Source organism: Ixodes scapularis, unplaced genomic scaffold, assembly GCF_016920785.2.
Source record: "Ixodes scapularis isolate PalLabHiFi unplaced genomic scaffold, ASM1692078v2 ptg000312l_1___fragment_3__unscaffolded, whole genome shotgun sequence".
Lineage (NCBI taxonomy): Eukaryota > Metazoa > Arthropoda > Arachnida > Ixodida > Ixodidae > Ixodes > Ixodes scapularis.
The window spans coordinates 835,309-841,461 of record NW_024609958.1 but is presented as its reverse complement, the minus strand read 5'-3'; the positions used below and the strand labels follow the sequence as shown (position 1 = coordinate 841,461).

The window sequence follows — 6,153 nt, the reverse complement described above, 5'->3', positions numbered from 1 at the left end:
AGCAGTTCGGAGCACGTGAATTTTTAATAACAAACACAGGCGGCCTTTCCTCCACCGCTTGTCTGGCGTTCGTGTCCGTGCAGTGATATGTCGACGCTAACACGAATTAAACGCGCCCGAATGCCGAGGCCGAGATGCGTAACAGCCTCTTTTGACTGCTACGTACTCGATCGCTACGAAGTCAACACAACTTACATCGTTGGTAAAGGACGGCCCGTGTCAGTCGTTTGCAAAGCGACGTAGATGGAAACAAAGTGCCGCGGCGTTTTTCGCGGCCTCGAAGATGCAGGAGCGATCCGACGTTAAAAAAGATACGTTTGAACAACGAGAGTGTCAGCAAGAGCCACGTAAATACCTGTTCACACTCGGAGTGGACGCGAGCGTTTGATGGAAGTGCTGTATTCGCGCCGTTGGACCGCGAATTGGTAAGCGCTTCAGTAGCGATCTTTTACGATTGCAACTCGATACTGACGTGACACTCGGCAAAGATTGGACCGGCATCGCGTAGCTCCCACGAACTGTTATAGATCCACAGTGACGTGCAGTCATGTTAGAATTAAAATAGAATACTAATAACAAAGTGTACATACCGTGTTGCGTAGGTAATCTATACGGCGTTTATCTGAGGTCTATATAACACAAAACAAGGATATAGAATCGATTAGAGTCCCTTTTCGACGACAGCATTCGTCACCGCTGCCTCAGAAAACAAAAGGAGATGGCAAGGAGAAGAGATTGAGTTTTTAATCTAAAATTGAGGTCACCGAACAAACTATTAGTACGAGAAGAGTCCACAAGGGTCGCGCGGGCATATTCCATTGCAAGCCAGTCGGTCGTGGGCGGACGGTCTTGGCCAAGGTCCGTCGGAGCAACGCTGCGTCGGAGCAGGGATGAGTGCCTGCTAAGTTTATATTCTCCCGAGCTCGCTTAGTCGGTGGGATCGTTGCCGTTGTAGCTTTCCCCGGGTGTTTGTGGATCCAGCATTCATGTTTTTAGTGGCCGGTTTCACGAACTTCTTTATTTTTTTTTCTGCTTGAAGTCAGGACGCGCGAGAAGAGCACGTAGAAAAATAAACGTCCGTCGGTAGTCGCGACCAAGTAACTGAGCGCCGCTGTCGGCCATGTTTATTTGATCTTAGAAAGCGCGTAAGACAACTCCGGGGCTGTCGTAGGTTTCCATCGTAACTTGCGCAAAAGTTACGATAATTTTTGTTTTGAGAATACGAATTTGTTCATACGTTTTGTCGTACGCACCTTTCTGACGCAAGATCGTTTCGTGAACCTGGCCACTTGGTTGTTTTAAGTTGTTCTCGGATTTATTGACCAGGCGGCTCGAATAGGTAGTCGTGAAGGTGCGCCCACAACGCCTTTGGCAGATTTATCATTTTCTTTCAGTATTAAAGGCTTTGATTAACAAGTCACAGTAAGCAAATATGACAACCTCCTAACTCTAACTCGCCAGAAACCTAGGCTATGTATTATGCACATAGGTAAACTAAAAAGATTTTTGGATCCTCAGAAAAAAACTTTAATATTTGAAATGAAAGAAGCTAGAACTAAAACTGCCCGGAAAAATGCCATTTCTTCAACTAGATAATAATAAGCTTTATTTTCATTTCCCAATACAGAGGCATCACATTCGGTAGCAACATCGGCAGTAAGATAATTCCAGTCAGTAAAATAGAGTGCAAGAGGTAACAACGTGAATTTATTAGTGCGTCAGAATACTGGTTCAATCTTTAGTTTATTGGCGGTATTGAGAAACGGGGTATAGAACCGTTCCTTTGGGTTCGGGGGCGCGCTGGAGCCAGACTTTTGACGCCGGGCAGTGGTTCCAAATTGCCAAAAGCGCAGTTCGCTTTCCCTTTAAGCTTCGTTGCAATGGCAAACAGTGATTCGGGATATTATTTCGTTTTTCTGTCTGTTCAAAAACCGTGTTTTTTTTATTTTTTTATACAGAATAGGCGTTTTTTTTTAAATGAACTTTGGTAGTGTGCTTTGTGTCTGCAGTGGATATTATAACCAAGGGAAAATATTATTTGCCTTCTGCGAAGTACGCCTCGCAAGTGTAAAACTGCGTTGATTGAATTGTTGGCGTTGCTGGCAATGCGATCCCCAGCATATGTTTCTCAAGCATTGCGACATTCAAGTCAAGCGAAATGCATATTTTTTTGGGGGTCCAGCCTTGTCCGTCCGGCGTCCGTGCTCACATCGACTGCCATCCCATTTGTCTTCTTAAAAAAAAAAAAATGTTTGCGCAGTTGACTGGATTCGAGCCTGTGCGGGGAGACCCCAATGGATTTTTGGTCCATCGCCTTAACCACTCGGCCACGACTGCGGGACGACTAGGGGGCTCTGAGATATGGTAGTAACTATAGAGCTGGGGATGTTCTCGAAACGCAGCCCGGAACTCAGCACTACCTATGAGCAATAAAAAGCAAAACCAGCACCATCAGCACTACCTATGAACAAAATCAGTTTCATCAGCACCACCAGAGCTCCGCCCCAATCAACATCATTCACCACGTGGAGATGCGGTCATTTTTTACTTTATGGTTTCGCTCGCTCTTTTAAGTTAGAGTTATTTGGGTATTGATGAGGATTCCATATCGTTTAAGTTTTCTTTTCCCGTACAGTTGCGCAGTCAGATACACTTGAACTCAGGCAAAAGGTCATTGAAAGTTACCGGCTGCTGTAAGCCTTATTCGTTTTTCTTCGATTGGTGCGAATATTTTGAAAGACGAGGCATGTGCAGCCAGACCGCAGGAGTTAGCAAAGCCGTTCGAAAACCGACGCGGGGCGTTAACACGACCACTGCTTGTCTGTTTCCACGTATTTTGAACGGGTCAGATAACAAAATCTGAATCTTTTACTACTCACATTGTTGCACACATCCGCTACCGTCAAAATGACTGCATTGTAAATAATGCAATAATGCACTCACTCATACTGTTATGACTAACACAAGTGATCACCCATCGACTTACATTCTCGTCAATACTGTCGCCTCCCTTTATATTCTTATATGACCTCAGAATGATCATTGTGAACACAGTTGCTGTAATTCCAAATACGTTTGCTCGCGCCAAAATTTGTTTCATGGTTCTGTAGGCGCAATTATATTTTATATTTTAGAACCTCCCCATCACGAAAGGACTTCAATATACCCATATATATATATATATATACAGGGTGTTTTTTTTTATTCTTACACATTTGTTTAAAAAAAAACCGTGAAAGCTACACCAATGCGGTTTGAGCAGGTGGGTTAGTATATAATTAACGAATTTTAATTAATTAGCCGACTTATCGCAAAGATTAGCCACCCACATAATGTCCGCCTGTCCGTATAACCCACCTGCACAAACCGCATTAGTGTAACTTTCAGGTCTTTTTTTTTAACAAATGTGTAAGAATAAAAAAAAAACACCCTATATATATATATATATATATATATATATATATATATATATATATATATATATATATATATATATATATATATATATATATATATATATATATCTTCGCGATAATTGGGGGGTTAATTCAAAATGTTTATCATAAAATTTCAGTTACTTAGTTCGGTGGTGTTTCTCCTCCACATCCCCTTTATGATGTTTTTTTATGTCTCCAACGTTACCAGCACGCTTCAGCATAAAGAATATTCTACTGTCTCATATTCTAGAGCTTATCTCATCTGTCTGTAGCAGCTAGGGTAAAATTGCGGTCGATGATAATCTAGTTCTGGCCCGCTGGCTTCCGTTGTGCTTTGGCTGCGTACTAACGAAACTCCGAAATGCCGTCGAAGGCAGAGAGCTCGCGCAGAGGGCGAAGCTTGCAGTATCGGACGTTGCATGAACGCGACAGCGCAGGTTTGGGAGCAGCTTTGGTTGCGCGCACTACTTCCTCGTACACCTTAGACATTTTTCGACAGATATAAGCTCGTGACCATGTCATTTTTTAAACTGCGCCGTGTTCTGTCGCAAAGTACCAAAAAAAGAAAAAAACTTTCAAGCGAAAACCAAATGAAGTGCGAGGTTTTACAAATTTTGGTTACTGATTTTATATGATGCATGACGAAAATTACGTTACATACCTTATGACCAAAGCCCCCTATAGTTTCTCTAAATTTGCAGAGCTTCGAGAAGCATGAACAGCATATGTAATTTTGTAACTTTGGCTCTTCGTGTGCATGCTAAATCCCGTGCAGTCACACAGAGTGCACAACCCATGCCAATGGACTATTAAAGCGATTTTAATTTGAAATCTACTGGCCCATGCAATCGATTACGACTATGTGATCTCCTGATGATTCACTCGTGGTTTCGCCGGATTTCAGCGAAAAATACCAATGGAATTAAACTCACGGCTAGAAACAAAAACACAAAAAGGCGTGCTACTTTGCATAAGGTCACATTTGTGTTGCATGCTCCAGTTAGCGTTAAATGTGCGCTGTCAATCAACTGGAGATATAGGATTAACTGCCGTAGTTGGTTTATATTTTTTATGAAAGTAACGAGCAAACTTAAAAGTAAATTATAGAATGTTTGTTATTAAATTAGTGTATAAACTGCTGTTGCGAAAATGTAACGACGCAATTGTAGAATTACTTAAAAAACCAATGAATTACAAGTAATCTGTTACCTGTTAAGGATTATCGTTTAACACTGCGTGTCCCCTTGATGTTTTTGCAACCCGGTAAGGATCGCTAAAAGCTGCTCCAGTGGTATATCAAAGGTGCTTTCGTGGACAAATTGATACCATGACATTAGAGGAATCCCCGTCAGTTATTGTTAGAAGTTCCATATAAAAGATATCCAAAACCGCTCCGCACGATTTATTCTCAGCAACAAAAATTTTACAGCTAGCGACAACGCATTGAATCCCTACCCCTGCCTCCAGATTCTTCAAAACACGCAGAACATGTGCCCCATCAATACCGCAAAGATGTTAATGCCACCTTTCTTTCCAGCATTCATTGATAAAATGAACCAACTTGAAAAGATTACGATGAATTACCTTACAAAAATCACGCTTAGGACACTCACTTTATAGTACGTATCCGGTGCGCAATACTTAGAGCAAGAAGCTTCATTATAGCACCCTATATTTTAATGACAGAGCAGTTGACTTCATTCTATCATAGATTTGTCTAGCGACCACTTAATTTAGTACTTTCGTATTCGGGTGCATTGTGATTCTCCCGAAAAAGGCTCGACATAGCTAGCCTTTTGTGCTTGTTTTAAGTTCGTCAGCGTGTGGGTTCGCCAGGCGGATTTCTCCAAAGTTAATGACGCCTATAAAATATTACTATGCCACCTAAACTTTTTTCAAAGAAATGGAGTGCTTGCATGATGCAACACCGGCCTCTGGTTGATCATCAGCGCCATCTTCAGCCCACTTCCACCAGACCTTGTGTCCGGAAAGTCAGTATGGTTGTTCAAATACCTTGTTACAGTTGGATAAGGAAAGGATTCGTGTTAATTGCAAAGTTCCTTTCTCAATCCTTTTCGCTTGGTAGGATTTGCGCGTCGTCCAAGCACCTAATATCCTCTCCTCTCCTGGCCTCCAAAGGCTGAAAGTGTATGACACCTTATTCCCTGCTTTTAAATAAAAGTAGGATGCGCGCGGGCGAATAATTCTGATCTTATAGTCTGTTTGAAACAAATAAAACAAGCTATAATAATAATGCACATCTATATATATGTATATATATATGTATGTATATATATATGTATATATATACAGGGTGTTTTTTTTTTATTCTTACACATTTGTTTAAAAAATCCGTGAAAGCTAGACTAATGCGGTTTGTGCAGGTGGGTTATACGACCAGGCGGACATTATGTGGGTGGCTAATATTTGCAATAAGTCGGCTAATAATTAAAATTCGTTAATTAACTTTTAATTAGTGGAAATAGACATATAGTTTCAATCACAAACTTGTAGAGCATCATCGAAAACTACTAAATCATCTGTTTCTGGAAAGATATAACGCCGGGGAAGCATTTTACGGCGTCCTGTAAAAGCGTTCCATTTGGACGCGTTTCTAGATTTCGGTTTCTTATCAGAGCGCATCACCGCGCCCGCGGTCCTCCTCTCCAGTGGCTGAAAAATCAAATTTGGGGGTTTTACGTGCCAAACCTACGAC

The 6,153-nt window shown here is 41.6% G+C and overlaps 1 non-coding gene across 1 annotated transcript; it reads right to left on the bottom strand.

The window, feature by feature from the left end:
• Positions 1 to 2,255: 2,255 nt before the first annotated feature.
• Trnaf-aaa lies at positions 2,256 to 2,337 on the bottom strand. The gene has a single exon. It is a non-coding gene; the product is annotated as a tRNA-Phe (tRNA).
• Positions 2,338 to 6,153: the final 3,816 nt, after the last annotated feature.